Source organism: Pseudophryne corroboree, chromosome 7 (assembly GCF_028390025.1).
Source record: "Pseudophryne corroboree isolate aPseCor3 chromosome 7, aPseCor3.hap2, whole genome shotgun sequence".
NCBI classification, from domain to species: domain Eukaryota; kingdom Metazoa; phylum Chordata; class Amphibia; order Anura; family Myobatrachidae; genus Pseudophryne; species Pseudophryne corroboree.
In genome coordinates, this window is record NC_086450.1 from 396,808,677 (window position 1) to 396,827,914 (window position 19,238).

Genomic DNA, 19,238 nt, shown 5'->3' on the forward strand with positions numbered 1-19,238 from the left:
ACTCTTGCAGGGGCGGGCAGTGGTGGCTGCGTGACATCACACGCAGTCGCTGCGACCTGGGTCTTGGGGGATAACCCCTTGCCAGAGCGCAGGAGCTGTGCAAGCAGGGAGCTACTCGCCTGGTGCAAAAGCATCGTCGCCGTGTGATGCTTTTGAATCCTTGCAGGGGGGCAGAGCCAGACATGTGGGGCGGACTAGCCCTGTGCTGGGCGTCCCCCACATATCTGAGTAAATGAACGTAGATGTGCTAAATTTAGCACATCTACGATCAGATCTAAATTACCCCCTATGTCGACTTATTGACCCTGCTTGTCTACCAGTAATGGTAAACCTAATGACTGTAGACCTTTTTAATGTAGATCTAATAATCCACACCCGTAAAAATGATTGGAGATTTTAAAAAACGGATCCTGCACCTTCAGACTTAATTACATCCGGCCCTAGAAGTCAGTACTACTGCATGATCACTGAAGGTGCGACCATCATAAATGTCTGACTTCCTGGAGTGTACACCAAAACGGTGTACAAAGTACCCTGGCTTGGGCATGCTTAGGTCACCGATAGGTCTGGGCCTTCCAGGGATGCAAAGTCATGACCCCAGATGACATTCCCCTATCAAAGCCACGGCATATACAGAGGCCCCTTTTAATCACAGCACGGTGTGTCCATGCTCCAACACACTTGACCAAGCCCCCTTGCACTATGGTCCAACAGATACAGTATCATGTAGAGATGAGCGCCTGAAATTTTTCGGGTTTTGTGTTTTGGTTTTGGGTTCGGTTCCGCGGCCGTGTTTTGGGTTCGAACGCGTTTTGGCAAAACCTCACCGAATTTTTTTTGTCGGATTCGGGTGTGTTTTGGATTCGGGTGTTTTTTTCAAAAAACACTAAAAAACAGCTTAAATCATAGAATTTGGGGGTCATTTTGATCCCAAAGTATTATTAACCTCAAAAACCATAATTTACACTCATTTTCAGTCTATTCTGAATACCTCACACCTCACAATATTATTTTTAGTCCTAAAATTTGCACCGAGGTCGCTGTGTGAGTAAGATAAGCGACCCTAGTGGCCGACACAAACACCGGGCCCATCTAGGAGTGGCACTGCAGTGTCACGCAGGATGTCCCTTCCAAAAAACCCTCCCCAAACAGCACATGACGCAAAGAAAAAAAGAGGCGCAATGAGGTAGCTGTGTGAGTAAGATTAGCGACCCTAGTGGCCGACACAAACACCGGGCCCATCTAGGAGTGGCACTGCAGTGTCACGCAGGATGGCCCTTCCAAAAAACCCTCCCCAAACAGCACATGACGCAAAGAAAAAAAGAGGCGCAATGAGGTAGCTGTGTGAGTAAGATTAGCGACCCTAGTGGCCGACACAAACACCGGGCCCATCTAGGAGTGGCACTGCAGTGTCACGCAGGATGTCCCTTCCAAAAAACCCTCCCCAAACAGCACATGACGCAAAGAAAAAAAGAGGCGCAATGAGGTAGCTGTGTGAGTAAGATTAGCGACCCTAGTGGCCGACACAAACACCGGGCCCATCTAGGAGTGGCACTGCAGTGTCACGCAGGATGTCCCTTCCAAAAAACCCTCCCCAAACAGCACATGACGCAAAGAAAAAAAGAGGCGCAATGAGGTAGCTGACTGTGTGAGTAAGATTAGCGACCCTAGTGGCCGACACAAACACCGGGCCCATCTAGGAGTGGCACTGCAGTGTCACGCAGGATGTCCCTTCCAAAAAACCCTCCCCAATCAGCACATGATGCAAAGAAAAAGAAAAGAAAAAAGAGGTGCAAGATGGAATTGTCCTTGGGCCCTCCCACCCACCCTTATGTTGTATAAACAAAACAGGACATGCACACTTTAACCAACCCATCATTTCAGTGACAGGGTCTGCCACACGACTGTGACTGATATGACGGGTTGGTTTGGACCCCCCCCAAAAAAGAAGCAATTAATCTCTCCTTGCACAAACTGGCTCTACAGAGGCAAGATGTCCACCTCATCTTCACCCTCCGATATATCACCGTGTACATCCCCCTCCTCACAGATTATCAATTCGTCCCCACTGGAATCCACCATCTCAGCTCCCTGTGTACTTTGTGGAGGCAATTGCTGCTGGTCAATGTCTCCGCGGAGGAATTGATTATAATTCATTTTAATGAACATCATCTTCTCCACATTTTCTGGATGTAACCTCGTACGCCGATTGCTGACAAGGTGAGCGGCGGCACTAAACACTCTTTCGGAGTACACACTTGTGGGAGGGCAACTTAGGTAGAATAAAGCCAGTTTGTGCAAGGGCCTCCAAATTGCCTCTTTTTCCTGCCAGTATAAGTACGGACTGTGTGACGTGCCTACTTGGATGCGGTCACTCATATAATCCTCCACCATTCTATCAATGTTGAGAGAATCATATGCAGTGACAGTAGACGACATGTCCGTAATCGTTGTCAGGTCCTTCAGTCCGGACCAGATGTCAGCATCAGCAGTCGCTCCAGACTGCCCTGCATCACCGCCAGCGGGTGGGCTCGGAATTCTGAGCCTTTTCCTCGCACCCCCAGTTGCGGGAGAATGTGAAGGAGGAGATGTTGACAGGTCGCGTTCCGCTTGACTTGACAATTTTGTCACCAGCAGGTCTTTCAACCCCAGCAGACCTGTGTCTGCCGGAAAGAGAGATCCAAGGTAGGCTTTAAATCTAGGATCGAGCACGGTGGCCAAAATGTAGTGCTCTGATTTCAACAGATTGACCACCCGTGAATCCTTGTTAAGCGAATTAAGGGCTGCATCCACAAGTCCCACATGCCTAGCGGAATCGCTCCCTTTTAGCTCCTTCTTCAATGCCTCCAGCTTCTTCTGCAAAAGCCTGATGAGGGGAATGACCTGACTCAGGCTGGCAGTGTCTGAACTGACTTCACGTGTGGCAAGTTCAAAGGGCATCAGAACCTTGCACAACGTTGAAATCATTCTCCACTGCGCCTGAGACAGGTGCATTCCACCTACTATATCGTGCTCAATTGTATAGGCTTGAATGGCCTTTTGCTGCTCCTCCAACCTCTGAAGCATATAGAGGGTTGAATTCCACCTCGTTACCACTTCTTGCTTCAGATGATGGCAGGGCAGGTTCAGTAGTTTTTGGTGGTGCTCCAGTCTTCTGTACGTGGTGCCTGTACGCCGAAAGTGTCCCGCAATTCTTCTGGCCACCGACAGCATCTCTTGCACGCCCCTGTCGTTTTTTAAAAAATTCTGCACCACCAAATTCAAGGTATGTGCAAAACATGGGACGTGCTGGAATTTGCCCATATTTAATGCACACACAATATTGCTGGCGTTGTCCGATGCCACAAATCCACAGGAGAGTCCAATTGGGGTAAGCCATTCCGCGATGATCTTCCTCAGTTGCCGTAAGAGGTTTTCAGCTGTGTGCGTATTCTGGAAACCGGTGATACAAAGCGTAGCCTGCCTAGGAAAGAGTTGGCGTTTGCGAGATGCTGCTACTGGTGCCGCCGCTGCTGTTCTTGCGGCGGGAGTCCATACATCTACCCAGTGGGCTGTCACAGTCATATAGTCCTGACCCTGCCCTGCTCCACTTGTCCACATGTCCGTGGTTAAGTGGACATTGGGTACAGCTGCATTTTTTAGGACACTGGTGACTCTTTTTCTGAGGTCTGTGTACATTTTCGGTATCGCCTGCCTAGAGAAATGGAACCTAGATGGTATTTGGTACCGGGGACACAGTACCTCCAACAAGTCTCTAGTTGGCTCTGCAGTAATGATGGATACCGGAACCACGTTTCTCACCACCCAGGATGCCAAGGCCTCAGTTATCCGCTTTGCAGTAGGATGACTGCTGTGATATTTCATCTTCCTCGCAAAGGACTGTTGAACAGTCAATTGCTTACTGGAAGTAGTACAAGTGGGCTTACGACTTCCCCTCTGGGATGACCATCGACTCCCAGCGGCAACAACAGCAGCGCCAGCAGCAGTAGGCGTTACACGCAAGGATGCATCGGAGGAATCCCAGGCAGGAGAGGACTCGTCAGAATTGCCAGTGACATGGCCTGCAGGACTATTGGCATTCCTGGGGAAGGAGGAAATTGACACTGAGGGAGTTGGTGGGGTGGTTTGCGTGAGCTTGGTTACAAGAGGAAGGGATTTACTGGTCAGTGGACTGCTTCCGCTGTCACCCAAAGTTTTTGAACTTGTCACTGACTTATTATGAATGCGCTGCAGGTGACGTATAAGGGAGGATGTTCCGAGGTGGTTAACGTCCTTACCCCTACTTATTACAGCTTGACAAAGGGAACACACGGCTTGACACCTGTTGTCCGCATTTCTGGTGAAATACCTCCACACCGAAGAGCTGATTTTTTTGGTATTTTCACCTGGCATGTCAACGGCCATATTCCTCCCACGGACAACAGGTGTCTCCCCGGGTGCCTGACTTAAACAAACCACCTCACCATCAGAATCCTCCTGGTCAATTTCCTCCCCAGCGCCAGCAACACCCATATCCTCATCCTGGTGTACTTCAACACTGACATCTTCAATCTGACTATCAGGAACTGGACTGCGGGTGCTCCTTCCAGCACTTGCAGGGGGCGTGCAAATGGTGGAAGGCGCATGCTCTTCACGTCCAGTGTTGGGAAGGTCAGGCATCGCAACCGACACAATTGGACTCTCCTTGTGGATTTGGGATTTCGAAGAATGCACAGTTCTTTGCTGTGCTGCTTTTGCCAGCTTGAGTCTTTTCATTTTTCTAGCGAGAGGCTGAGTGCTTCCATCCTCATGTGAAGCTGAACCACTAGCCATGAACATAGGCCAGGGCCTCAGCCGTTCCTTGCCACTCCGTGTGGTAAATGGCATATTGGCAAGTTTACGCTTCTCCTCCGACAATTTTATTTTAGGTTTTGGAGTCCTTTTTTTACTGATATTTGGTGTTTTGGATTTGACATGCTCTGTACTATGACATTGGGCATCGGCCTTGGCAGACGACGTTGCTGGCATTTCATCGTCTCGGCCATGACTAGTGGCAGCAGCTTCAGCACGAGGTGGAAGTGGATCTTGATCTTTCCCTAATTTTGGAACCTCAACATTTTTGTTCTCCATATTTTAATAGGCACAACTAAAAGGCACCTCAGGTAAACAATGGAGATGGATGGATTGGATACTAGTATACAATTATGGACGGGCTGCCGAGTGCCGACACAGAGGTAGCCACAGCCGTGAACTACCGCACTGTACTGTGTCTGCTGCTAATATATAGACTGGTTGATAAAGAGATAGTATACTCGTAACTAGTATGTATGTATAAAGAAAGAAAAAAAAAACACGGTTAGGTGGTATATACAATTATGGACGGGCTGCCGAGTGCCAACACAGAGGTAGCCACAGCCGTGAACTACCGCACTGTACTGTGTCTGCTGCTAATATAGACTGGTTGATAAAGAGATAGTATACTCGTAACTAGTATGTATGTATAAAGAAAGAAAAAAAAAACCACGGTTAGGTGGTATATACAATTATGGACGGGCTGCCGAGTGCCGACACAGAGGTAGCCACAGCCGTGAACTACCGCACTGTACTGTGTCTGCTGCTAATATATAGACTGGTTGATAAAGAGATAGTATACTCGTAACTAGTATGTATGTATAAAGAAAGAAAAAAAAACCACGGTTAGGTGGTATATACAATTATGGACGGGCTGCCGAGTGCCGACACAGAGGTAGCCACAGCCGTGAACTACCGCACTGTACTGTGTCTGCTGCTAATATAGACTGGTTGATAAAGAGATAGTATACTCGTAACTAGTATGTATGTATAAAGAAAGAAAAAAAAACCACGGTTAGGTGGTATATACAATTATGGACGGGCTGCCGAGTGCCGACACAGAGGTAGCCACAGCCGTGAACTACCGCACTGTACTGTGTCTGCTGCTAATATATAGACTGGTTGATAAAGAGATAGTATACTCGTAACTAGTATGTATGTATAAAGAAAGAAAAAAAAACCACGGTTAGGTGGTATATACAATTATGGACGGGCTGCCGAGTGCCGACACAGAGGTAGCCACAGCCGTGAACTACCGCACTGTACTGTGTCTGCTGCTAATATAGACTGGTTGATAAAGAGATAGTATACTCGTAACTAGTATGTATGTATAAAGAAAGAAAAAAAAACCACGGTTAGGTGGTATATACAATTATGGACGGGCTGCCGAGTGCCGACACAGAGGTAGCCACAGCCGTGAACTACCGCACTGTACTGTGTCTGCTGCTAATATATAGACTGGTTGATAAAGAGATAGTATACTCGTAACTAGTATGTATGTATAAAGAAAGAAAAAAAAACCACGGTTAGGTGGTATATACAATTATGGACGGGCTGCCGAGTGCCGACACAGAGGTAGCCACAGCCGTGAACTACCGCACTGTACTGTGTCTGCTGCTAATATAGACTGGTTGATAAAGAGATAGTATACTCGTAACTAGTAAGTATGTATAAAGAAAGAAAAAAAAACCACGGTTAGGTGGTATATACAATTATGGACGGGCTGCCGAGTGCCGACACAGAGGTAGCCACAGCCGTGAACTACCGCACTGTACTGTGTCTGCTGCTAATATATAGACTGGTTGATAAAGAGATAGTATACTACTAATATTATATATACTGGTGGTCAGGTCACTGGTCACTAGTCACACTGGCAGTGGCACTCCTGCAGCAAAAGTGTGCACTGTTTAATTTTAATATAATATTATGTACTCCTGGCTCCTGCTATAACCTATAACTGGCACTGCAGTAGTGCTCCCCAGTCTCCCCCACAATTATAAGCTGTGTGAGCTGAGCAGTCAGACAGATATATAATATATATAGATGATGCAGCACACTGGCCTGAGCCTGAGCAGTGCACACAGATATGGTATGTGACTGACTGAGTCACTGTGTGTATCGCTTTTTTCAGGCAGAGAACGGATATATTAAATAAACTGCACTGTGTGTCTGGTGGTCACTCACTATATAATATATTATGTACTCCTGGCTCCTGCTATAACCTATAACTGGCACTGCAGTAGTGCTCCCCAGTCTCCCCCACAATTATAAGCTGTGTGAGCTGAGCAGTCAGACAGATATATATAATATTATATATAGATAATAGATGATGCAGCACACTGGCCTGAGCCTGAGCAGTGCACACAGATATGGTATGTGACTGAGTCACTGTGTGCTGTGTATCGCTTTTTTCAGGCAGAGAACGGATTATAAATAAAACTGGTGGTCACTATCAGCAAAACTCTGCACTGTACTGAGTACTCCTAATGCTCCCCAAAATTAGTAAATCAAGTGTCTCTCTAATCTATTCTAAACGGAGAGGACGCCAGCCACGTCCTCTCCCTATCAATCTCAATGCACGTGTGAAAATGGCGGCGACGCGCGGCTCCTTATATAGAATCCGAGTCTCGCGATAGAATCCGAGCCTCGCGAGAATCCGACAGCGTCATGATGACGTTCGGGCGCGCTCGGGTTAACCGAGCAAGGCGGGAAGATCCGAGTCGCTCGGACCCGTGAAAAAAAACATGAAGTTCTGGCGGGTTCGGATTCAGAGAAACCGAACCCGCTCATCTCTAGTATCATGGCAGCCATGACAGATGTTACAAGTCCTAAGATAGGCCAACTGCAGTGTTCTGTACTGTTAGTGGTTAGGGGAATTGAGGGAGTGTGATTCTTATTTAGCACTGAGCCCAGGAACCTTTAGCTGTTATATGGCTTTTGGTGTTGAAGGTCTCAACCCATCCACGGTTTTCTATGAAAGCTTTTCCTACATGGAACTATTAACAGTAAAGTGCAGTGAGGTAAGTAGCTGGTGAGGCTCTGGCTAGCATTAGAGCCAGATTTATATACACATTCATATATTGGTGGTGGGTTTTGACTATAAAAATGATTAGACAAGCACAAAGATAATATGAATAATACAAAGATTATATTTATAAGAGATAAATATCTTCTTTGTATTAGTCTAATTATTTTTATACTGAAATCTCTGGAGTATGACAGAAGAGGCTCTGCCTCCCCAGCCTCCTCTGTCTCCTCTGCCTCCCCTGACCGTGTGCTACTGGCTATTAAAGTTATATGAATAACTTGCTGCGAGTTTGTCCTCTCTACAGTGTCAGCTTTAGGTAGCATGTTGTGTCCAGAGCTGAGGAGATATATTAATCAGGGGCTGTGCAAAATTGGTCTGTCCTTCCAAGCAACCGCAGGCACATTACTTTCAGTTCAAATTACTAAATTATTTATGAGTGAATTAAAAAAAAAAAACATTTGTTATCATTTATCACAGGTTTTGGCACTTTGTTTCCATGCCATACCTGATAAAATATTCAGTAATATGAAAATATCTTCCGATAATTATGTCTGAGTGAAACAATGGAATAACCACAAAAACAGTAGAGATATTACCCCAAATAATATTTGATTGACTTTATTATTATCTAAATGAAGTAAATAAGTTAATTGCTTCTTGGCAAAGAAAAATATTTATCTATTACCAAAACTGGAAAGTTGCAAACAAAGCGTTCTTTATAACTGCTTTTAAGGCAATCGGGCCATACTTTTTACATTTAAACAGCTGGGACATTGATATATACTGTATATAGACTGTGTGTGTGTGTGTGTGTGTGTGTGTGTGTGTGTGTGTGTGTGTGTGTGTGTGTGTGTGTGTGTGTGTGTAAAAACACACTGCAGGCTGATCCAGCTTTGATGTAATGTCCTTAAAACAAGTCAAAATGAGGCTCAGTAGTGTGTGTGTGGCCTCCTCGTGCCTGTATGACCTCCCTACAATGCCTGGGCATGCTCCTGATGAGGTGGCAGATGGTCTCCTGAGGGATCTCCTCCCAGACCTGGACTAAAGCATCTGCCAACTCCTGGACAGTCTGTGGTGCAACGTGGCATTAGTGGATGAAGCGAGACATGATGTCCCAGATGTGCTCAATTGGATTCAGGTCTGGGGAACGGGTGGGCCAGTCCATAGCATCAATGCCTTCGTCTTGCAGGAACTGCTGACACATTCCAGCCACATGAGGTCTAGCATTGTCTTGCATTAGGAGGAACCCAGGTCCAACCGCACCAGCATATGGTCTCACAAGGGGTCTGAGGATCTCATCTCGGTACCTAATGGCAGTCAGGCTACCTCTGGCGAGCACATGGAGGGCTGTGCGGCCCCCCAAAGCAATGCCACCCCACACCGTTACTGACCCACTGCCAAACCGGTCATTCTGGAGGATGTTGCAGGCAGCAGAACGTTCTCCTTGGCATCTCCAGACTCTGTCACGTCTGTCACATGTGCTCAGTGAGAACCTGCTTTCATCTGTGAAGAGCACAGGGCGCCAGTGGCGAATTTGCCAATCTTGGTGTTCTCTGGCAAATGCCAAACGTCCTGCACGGTGTTGGGCTGTAAGCACAACCCCCACCTGTGGACGTCGGGCCCTCATACCACAATCATGGAGTCTGTTTCTGATCGTTTGAGTAGACACATGCACATTTGTGGCTTGCTGGAGGTCATTTTGCAGGGCTCTGGCAGTGCTCCTCCTGTTCCTCCTTGCACAAAGGCGGAGGTTGTTGCCCTCCTACGGCCTCCTCCACGTCTCCTGATGTACTGGCCTGTCTCCTGGTAGCGCCTCCATGCTCTGGACACTACGCTGACAGACACAGCAAACCTTCTTGCCACAGCTCGCATTGATGTGCCATCCTGGATGAGCTGCACTACCTGAGCCACTTGTGTGGGTTGTAGGGAGGTCATACAGGCACGAGGAGGCCACACACACACACTACTGAGCCTCATTTTGACTTGTTTTAAGGACATTACATCAAAGTTGGATCAGCTTACATCAGTGTGTTTTTCAACTTTAAATTTGAGGGTGACTCCAAATCCAGACCTCCATGGGTTAATAAATTTGATTTCCATTGATAATTTTTGTGTGATTATGTTGTCAGCACATTCAACTATGTAAAGAACAAAGTATTTAATAAGAATATTTCATTCATTCAGATCTAGGATGTGTTATTTTAGTGTTCCCTTTATTTTTTTGAGCAGTGTATATATATATATATATATATATATATATATATTAGAGATGAGCGGGTTCGGTTTCTCTGAATCCGAACCCGCCAGAACTTCATGTTTTTTTTTCACGGGTCCGAGCGACTCGGATCTTCCCGCCTTGCTCGGTTAACCCGAGCGCGCCCGAACGTCATCATGACGCTGTCGGATTCTCGCGAGGCTCGGATTCTATCGCGAGACTCGGATTCTATATAAGGAGCCGCGCGTCGCCGCCATTTTCACACGTGCATTGAGATTGATAGGGAGAGGACGTGGCTGGCGTCCTCTCCGTTTAGAATAGATTAGAGAGACACTTGATTTACTAATTTTGGGGAGCATTAGGAGTACTCAGTACAGTGCAGAGTTTTGCTGATAGTGACCACCAGTTTTATTTATAATCCGTTCTCTGCCTGAAAAAAGCGATACACAGCACACAGTGACTCAGTCACATACCATATCTGTGTGCACTGCTCAGGCTCAGGCCAGTGTGCTGCATCATCTATTATCTATATATAATATTATATATATCTGTCTGACTGCTCAGCTCACACAGCTTATAATTGTGGGGGAGACTGGGGAGCACTACTGCAGTGCCAGTTATAGGTTATAGCAGGAGCCAGGAGTACATAATATATTATATAGTGAGTGACCACCAGACACACAGTGCAGTTTATTTAATATATCCGTTCTCTGCCTGAAAAAAGCGATACACACAGTGACTCAGTCAGTCACATACCATATCTGTGTGCACTGCTCAGGCTCAGGCCAGTGTGCTGCATCATCTATATATATTATATATCTGTCTGACTGCTCAGCTCACACAGCTTATAATTGTGGGGGAGACTGGGGAGCACTACTGCAGTGCCAGTTATAGGTTATAGCAGGAGCCAGGAGTACATAATATTATATTAAAACAGTGCACACTTTTGCTGCAGGAGTGCCACTGCCAGTGTGACTAGTGACCAGTGACCTGACCACCAGTATATATAATATTAGTAGTATACTATCTCTTTATCAACCAGTCTATATATTAGCAGCAGACACAGTACAGTGCGGTAGTTCACGGCTGTGGCTACCTCTGTGTCGGCACTCGGCAGCCCGTCCATAATTGTATATACCACCTAACCGTGGTTTTTTTTTCTTTCTTTATACATACATACTAGTTACGAGTATACTATCTCTTTATCAACCAGTCTATATTAGCAGCAGACACAGTACAGTGCGGTAGTTCACGGCTGTGGCTACCTCTGTGTCGGCACTCGGCAGCCCGTCCATAATTGTATATACCACCTAACCGTGGTTTTTTTTTCTTTCTTTATACATACATACTAGTTACGAGTATACTATCTCTTTATCAACCAGTCTATATATTAGCAGCAGACACAGTACAGTGCGGTAGTTCACGGCTGTGGCTACCTCTGTGTCGGCACTCGGCAGCCCGTCCATAATTGTATATACCACCTAACCGTGGTTTTTTTTTCTTTCTTTATACATACATACTAGTTACGAGTATACTATCTCTTTATCAACCAGTCTATATATTAGCAGCAGACACAGTACAGTGCGGTAGTTCACGGCTGTGGCTACCTCTGTGTCGGCACTCGGCAGCCCGTCCATAATTGTATATACCACCTAACCGTGGTTTTTTTTTCTTTCTTTATACATACATACTAGTTACGAGTATACTATCTCTTTATCAACCAGTCTATATATTAGCAGCATACACAGTACAGTGCGGTAGTTCACGGCTGTGGCTACCTCTGTGTCGGCACTCGGCAGCCCGTCCATAATTGTATATACCACCTAACCGTGTTTTTTTTTTCTTTCTTTATACATACATACTAGTTACGAGTATACTATCTCTTTATCAACCAGTCTATATATTAGCAGCAGACACAGTACAGTGCGGTAGTTCACGGCTGTGGCTACCTCTGTGTCGGCACTCGGCAGCCCGTCCATAATTGTATATACCACCTAACCGTGGTTTTTTTTTCTTTCTTTATACATACATACTAGTTACGAGTATACTATCTCATTATCAACCAGTCTATATATTAGCAGCAGACACAGTACAGTGCGGTAGTTCACGGCTGTGGCTACCTCTGTGTCGGCACTCGGCAGCCCGTCCATAATTGTATATACCACCTAACCGTGGTTTTTTTTTCTTTCTTTATACATACATACTAGTTACGAGTATACTATCTCTTTATCAACCAGTCTATATATTAGCAGCAGACACAGTACAGTGCGGTAGTTCACGGCTGTGGCTACCTCTGTGTCGGCACTCGGCAGCCCGTCCATAATTGTATATACCACCTAACCGTGGTTTTTTTTTCTTTCTTTATACATACATACTAGTTACGAGTATACTATCTCTTTATCAACCAGTCTATATATTAGCAGCAGACACAGTACAGTGCGGTAGTTCACGGCTGTGGCTACCTCTGTGTCGGCACTCGGCAGCCCGTCCATAATTGTATATACCACCTAACCGTGGTTTTTTTTTCTTTCTTTATACATACATACTAGTTACGAGTATACTATCTCTTTATCAACCAGTCTATATATTAGCAGCAGACACAGTACAGTGCGGTAGTTCACGGCTGTGGCTACCTCTGTGTCGGCACTCGGCAGCCCGTCCATAATTGTATACTAGTATCCAATCCATCCATCTCCATTGTTTACCTGAGGTGCCTTTTAGTTGTGCCTATTAAAATATGGAGAACAAAAATGTTGAGGTTCCAAAATTAGGGAAAGATCAAGATCCACTTCCACCTCGTGCTGAAGCTGCTGCCACTAGTCATGGCCGAGACGATGAAATGCCAGCAACGTCGTCTGCCAAGGCCGATGCCCAATGGCATAGTACAGAGCATGTCAAAACCAAAACACCAAATATCAGTAAAAAAAGGACTCCAAAACCTAAAATAAAATTGTCGGAGGAGAAGCGTAAACTTGCCAATATGCCATTTACCACACGGAGTGGCAAGGAACGGCTGAGGCCCTGGCCTATGTTCATGGCTAGTGGTTCAGCTTCACATGAGGATGGAAGCACTCAGCCTCTCGCTAGAAAACTGAAAAGACTCAAGCTGGCAAAAGCACCGCAAAGAACTGTGCGTTCTTTGAAATCCCAAATCCACAAGGAGAGTCCAATTGTGTCGGTTGCGATGCCTGACCTTCCCAACACTGGACGTGAAGAGCATGCGCCTTCCACCATTTGCACGCCCCCTGCAAGTGCTGGAAGGAGCACCCACAGTCCAGTTCCTGATAGTCAGATTGAAGATGTCAGTGTTGAAGTACACCAGGATGAGGATATGGGTGTTGCTGGCGCTGGGGAGGAAATTGACCAGGAGGATTCTGATGGTGAGGTGGTTTGTTTAAGTCAGGCACCCGGGGAGACACCTGTTGTCCGTGGGAGGAATATGGCCGTTGACATGCCAGGTGAAAATACCAAAAAAATCAGCTCTTCGGTGTGGAGGTATTTCACCAGAAATGCGGACAACAGGTGTCAAGCCGTGTGTTCCCTTTGTCAAGCTGTAATAAGTAGGGGTAAGGACGTTAACCACCTCGGAACATCCTCCCTTATACGTCACCTGCAGCGCATTCATAATAAGTCAGTGACAAGTTCAAAAACTTTGGGTGACAGCGGAAGCAGTCCACTGACCAGTAAATCCCTTCCTCTTGTAACCAAGCTCACGCAAACCACCCCACCAACTCCCTCAGTGTCAATTTCCTCCTTCCCCAGGAATGCCAATAGTCCTGCAGGCCATGTCACTGGCAATTCTGACGAGTCCTCTCCTGCCTGGGATTCCTCCGATGCATCCTTGCGTGTAACGCCTACTGCTGCTGGCGCTGCTGTTGTTGCCGCTGGGAGTCGATGGTCATCCCAGAGGGGAAGTCGTAAGCCCACTTGTACTACTTCCAGTAAGCAATTGACTGTTCAACAGTCCTTTGCGAGGAAGATGAAATATCACAGCAGTCATCCTACTGCAAAGCGGATAACTGAGTCCTTGACAACTATGTTGGTGTTAGACGTGCGTCCGGTATCCGCCGTTAGTTCACAGGGAACTAGACAATTATTGAGGCAGTGTGCCCCCGTTACCAAATACCATCTAGGTTCCACTTCTCTAGGCAGGCGATACCGAGAATGTACACGGACGTCAGAAAAAGACTCACCAGTGTCCTAAAAAATGCAGTTGTACCCAATGTCCACTTAACCACGGACATGTGGACAAGTGGAGCAGGGCTGGGTCAGGACTATATGACTGTGACAGCCCACTGGGTAGATGTATGGACTCCCGCCGCAAGAACAGCAGCGGCGGCACCAGTAGCAGCATCTCGCAAACGCCAACTCTTTCCTAGGCAGGCTACGCTTTGTATCACCGCTTTCCAGAATACGCACACAGCTGAAAACCTCTTACGGCAACTGAGGAAGATCATCGCGGAATGGCTTACCCCAATTGGACTCTCCTGTGGATTTGTGGCATCGGACAACGCCAGCAATATTGTGTGTGCATTAAATATGGGCAAATTCCAGCACGTCCCATGTTTTGCACATACCTTGAATTTGGTGGTGCAGAATTTTTTAAAAAACGACAGGGGCGTGCAAGAGATGCTGTCGGTGGCCAGAAAAATTGCGGGACACTTTCGGCGTACAGGCACCACGTACAGAAGACTGGAGCACCACCAAAAACTACTGAACCTGCCCTGCCATCATCTGAAGCAAGAAGTGGTAACGAGGTGGAATTCAACCCTCTATATGCTTCAGAGGTTGGAGGAGCAGCAAAAGGCCATTCAAGCCTATACAATTGAGCACGATATAGTAGGTGGAATGCACCTGTCTCAAGTGCAGTGGAGAATGATTTCAACGTTGTGCAAGGTTCTGATGCCCTTTGAACTTGCCACACGTGAAGTCAGTTCAGACACTGCCAGCCTGAGTCAGGTCATTCCCCTCATCAGGCTTTTGCAGAAGAAGCTGGAGGCATTGAAGAAGGAGCTAAAAGGGAGCGATTCCGCTAGGCATGTGGGACTTGTGGATGCAGCCCTTAATTCGCTTAACAAGGATTCACGGGTGGTCAATCTGTTGAAATCAGAGCACTACATTTTGGCCACCGTGCTCGATCCTAGATTTAAAGCCTACCTTGGATCTCTCTTTCCGGCAGACACAGGTCTGCTGGGGTTGAAAGACCTGCTGGTGACAAAATTGTCAAGTCAAGCGGAACGCGACCTGTCAACATCTCCTCCTTCACATTCTCCCGCAACTGGGGGTGCGAGGAAAAGGCTCAGAATTCCGAGCCCACCCGCTGGCGGTGATGCAGGGCAGTCTGGAGCGACTGCTGATGCTGACATCTGGTCCGGACTGAAGGACCTGACAACGATTACGGACATGTCGTCTACTGTCACTGCATATGATTCTCTCAACATTGATAGAATGGTGGAGGATTATATGAGTGACCGCATCCAAGTAGGCACGTCACACAGTCCGTACTTATACTGGCAGGAAAAAGAGGCAATTTGGAGGCCCTTGCACAAACTGGCTTTATTCTACCTAAGTTGCCCTCCCACAAGTGTGTACTCCGAAAGAGTGTTTAGTGCCGCCGCTCACCTTGTCAGCAATCGGCGTACGAGGTTACATCCAGAAAATGTGGAGAAGATGATGTTCATTAAAATGAATTATAATCAATTCCTCCGCGGAGACATTGACCAGCAGCAATTGCCTCCACAAAGTACACAGGGAGCTGAGATGGTGGATTCCAGTGGGGACGAATTGATAATCTGTGAGGAGGGGGATGTACACGGTGATATATCGGAGGGTGAAGATGAGGTGGACATCTTGCCTCTGTAGAGCCAGTTTGTGCAAGGAGAGATTAATTGCTTCTTTTTTGGGGGGGGTCCAAACCAACCCGTCATATCAGTCACAGTCGTGTGGCAGACCCTGTCACTGAAATGATGGGTTGGTTAAAGTGTGCATGTCCTGTTTTGTTTATACAACATAAGGGTGGGTGGGAGGGCCCAAGGACAATTCCATCTTGCACCTCTTTTTTCTTTTCTTTTTCTTTGCATCATGTGCTGATTGGGGAGGGTTTTTTGGAAGGGACATCCTGCGTGACACTGCAGTGCCACTCCTAGATGGGCCCGGTGTTTGTGTCGGCCACTAGGGTCGCTAATCTTACTCACACAGTCAGCTACCTCATTGCGCCTCTTTTTTTCTTTGCGTCATGTGCTGTTTGGGGAGGGTTTTTTGGAAGGGACATCCTGCGTGACACTGCAGTGCCACTCCTAGATGGGCCCGGTGTTTGTGTCGGCCACTAGGGTCGCTAATCTTACTCACACAGCTACCTCATTGCGCCTCTTTTTTTCTTTGCGTCATGTGCTGTTTGGGGAGGGTTTTTTGGAAGGGACATCCTGCGTGACACTGCAGTGCCACTCCTAGATGGGCCCGGTGTTTGTGTCGGCCACTAGGGTCGCTAATCTTACTCACACAGCTACCTCATTGCGCCTCTTTTTTTCTTTGCGTCATGTGCTGTTTGGGGAGGGTTTTTTGGAAGGGCCATCCTGCGTGACACTGCAGTGCCACTCCTAGATGGGCCCGGTGTTTGTGTCGGCCACTAGGGTCGCTAATCTTACTCACACAGCTACCTCATTGCGCCTCTTTTTTTCTTTGCGTCATGTGCTGTTTGGGGAGGGTTTTTTGGAAGGGACATCCTGCGTGACACTGCAGTGCCACTCCTAGATGGGCCCGGTGTTTGTGTCGGCCACTAGGGTCGCTTATCTTACTCACACAGCGACCTCGGTGCAAATTTTAGGACTAAAAATAATATTGTGAGGTGTGAGGTATTCAGAATAGACTGAAAATGAGTGTAAATTATGGTTTTTGAGGTTAATAATACTTTGGGATCAAAATGACCCCCAAATTCTATGATTTAAGCTGTTTTTTAGTGTTTTTTGAAAAAAACACCCGAATCCAAAACACACCCGAATCCGACAAAAAAAATTCGGTGAGGTTTTCGAACCCAAAACACGGCCGCGGAACAGAACCCAAAACCAAAACACAAAACCCGAAAAATTTCAGGCGCTCATCTCTAATATATATATATATATATATATTAGTGATGAGCGGGTTCGGTTCGTCTGGATCCGACCACCCCGAACTTCACCTTTTTTTACACGGTTCCGAGCAGACTCGGATCCTCCCGCCTTGCTCAGTTAATCCCGAGCGCGCCCGAACATCATCATCCCACGGTCGGATTCTCGCAAGATTCGTATTCTATATAAGGAGCCGCGCGTCGCCGCCATTTTTCACTCGTGCATTGGAGATGATCGTGAGAGGACGTGGCTGGCGTCCTCTCAGTTTCTATGTTCAGTGTGCTGCAAATTGTGCTGCAAATATCTGTGCTCAGTGTGCTGCAAATATCTGTGCTCAGTGTGCTGCAAGTGCAAATATCTACGTTCTCTGCCTGAAAAATGCTCCATATCTGTGCTCAGTGTGCTGCAAATATCTGTGCTCAGTGTGCTAATTGCTTTATTGTGGGGACTGGGGACCAGCAGAATTATATAGTAGGAGGACAGTGCAGAGTTTTGCTGACCAGTGACCACCAGTATTATACGTTCTCTGCCTGAAAAACGCTCCATATCTGTGCTGCATTGTAGTATTTAGTAGGAGGACAGTGCAGAATTTTGCTGACCACCAGTATAACTATATATATAGCAGTACGGTACAGTAGTCCACTGCTCTACCTCTGTGTCGTCAAGTATACTATCCCATCCATACCTGTGGTGCATTTCAGTTTTGCACAGTTTGCTGACCACCAATATATAATATATAGCAGTACGGTACAGTAGGCCACTGCTCTACCTACCTCTGTGTCGTCAAGTATACTATCCATCCATACCTGTGGTGCATTTAAGTTTTGCACAGTTTGCTGACCACCAGTATATAATATATAGCAGTATGGTACAGTAGGCCACTGCTCTACCTACCTCTGTGTCGTCAAGTATACTATTGTCGAAGTCAGAAAAATGTCTCTATGCACGTTGCCATATTTGCACCGCACACTGGTCCGCGCTGCGCGTGCGTGCGCTCTCCCGTGGAGGCGCATACCCGCAATAGCGTGCACTCACAGGCGCGGTATGCGTATTTACGGTAGAGTTTACGTAGTCGTAGCGTGCGACTCATTCGTTACATATTTTCACAATTAATGTAGTTTATAGATTATGGTCCCTTTGATAGATTCTGAAAGTTTGGTTAATATAGAATGTCCCTGAACGGAGGAATCCCTCTTTGTATTGTGCGAAGGGTCTAACAGGAGTCAGACAGTGGTGTTTGGTACCTATCGGAAGAGTATTTAAATAGCAATATTCCGGTGTTGGTTTGGAGCAGATTAATTGCTCGTGCGAATAGTTATGGACATAAGAAGTTATGTCCATTTATTTATTATTATTTGTCCTTACTTAGTCATGCATCTGAACAGTTGGAGACAGGCATCAGTAGGTCTCAAATGTCTCTTTGACCTCAGAGATCCCCCAAACAATAGTTTGCATGTTAAGAGGGCCTCATATCTACACATGCATAAGGTAAACACAGGAATAGTAATTGAAGATCAATTGTACTCCAAATCAGTATCTTTCCCGCAGACGGAGTACAATAGTCTTTAATTACACTGAGCTTTTGAGACTCAATGAGGAGGGTCAACACCTGTGTTTACAAATGGGGCTGGATTTGTATACAGGAGAATGAGGGCTGAGATGTCATTGTCTCAACTGAAAGTGGACATCATGAATATAGAACAGAACCCAGACAGGATTCTGTTTTGTATTCGCCAAACAATACCCCCTCCAGAAGACAGGAATGTGTTAGTTATCACCCATTGTTTTGCATAACCAGGGCCACTGATATGAATCAACTTGTGACCTTTGTTATAATGCGAAGCCGAGTTCCTGCGTCCAATGGACAGTGAGACTGTAGGGACCAATAGATTGCATTGTGTGAGTAGCATAAAAGACGGGCCTGTGACATCCAGCCTTTACTTCTCTTCAAACTGTTATCATTGCTGATAATCGGGAAGCTGGCTGTCCAGAGGCGCTTGCGATCGTTACCCTTTGTGCGTAAGTTTCTCTCCGTAATCATTGTCTTTCTGTGAGCCAATTC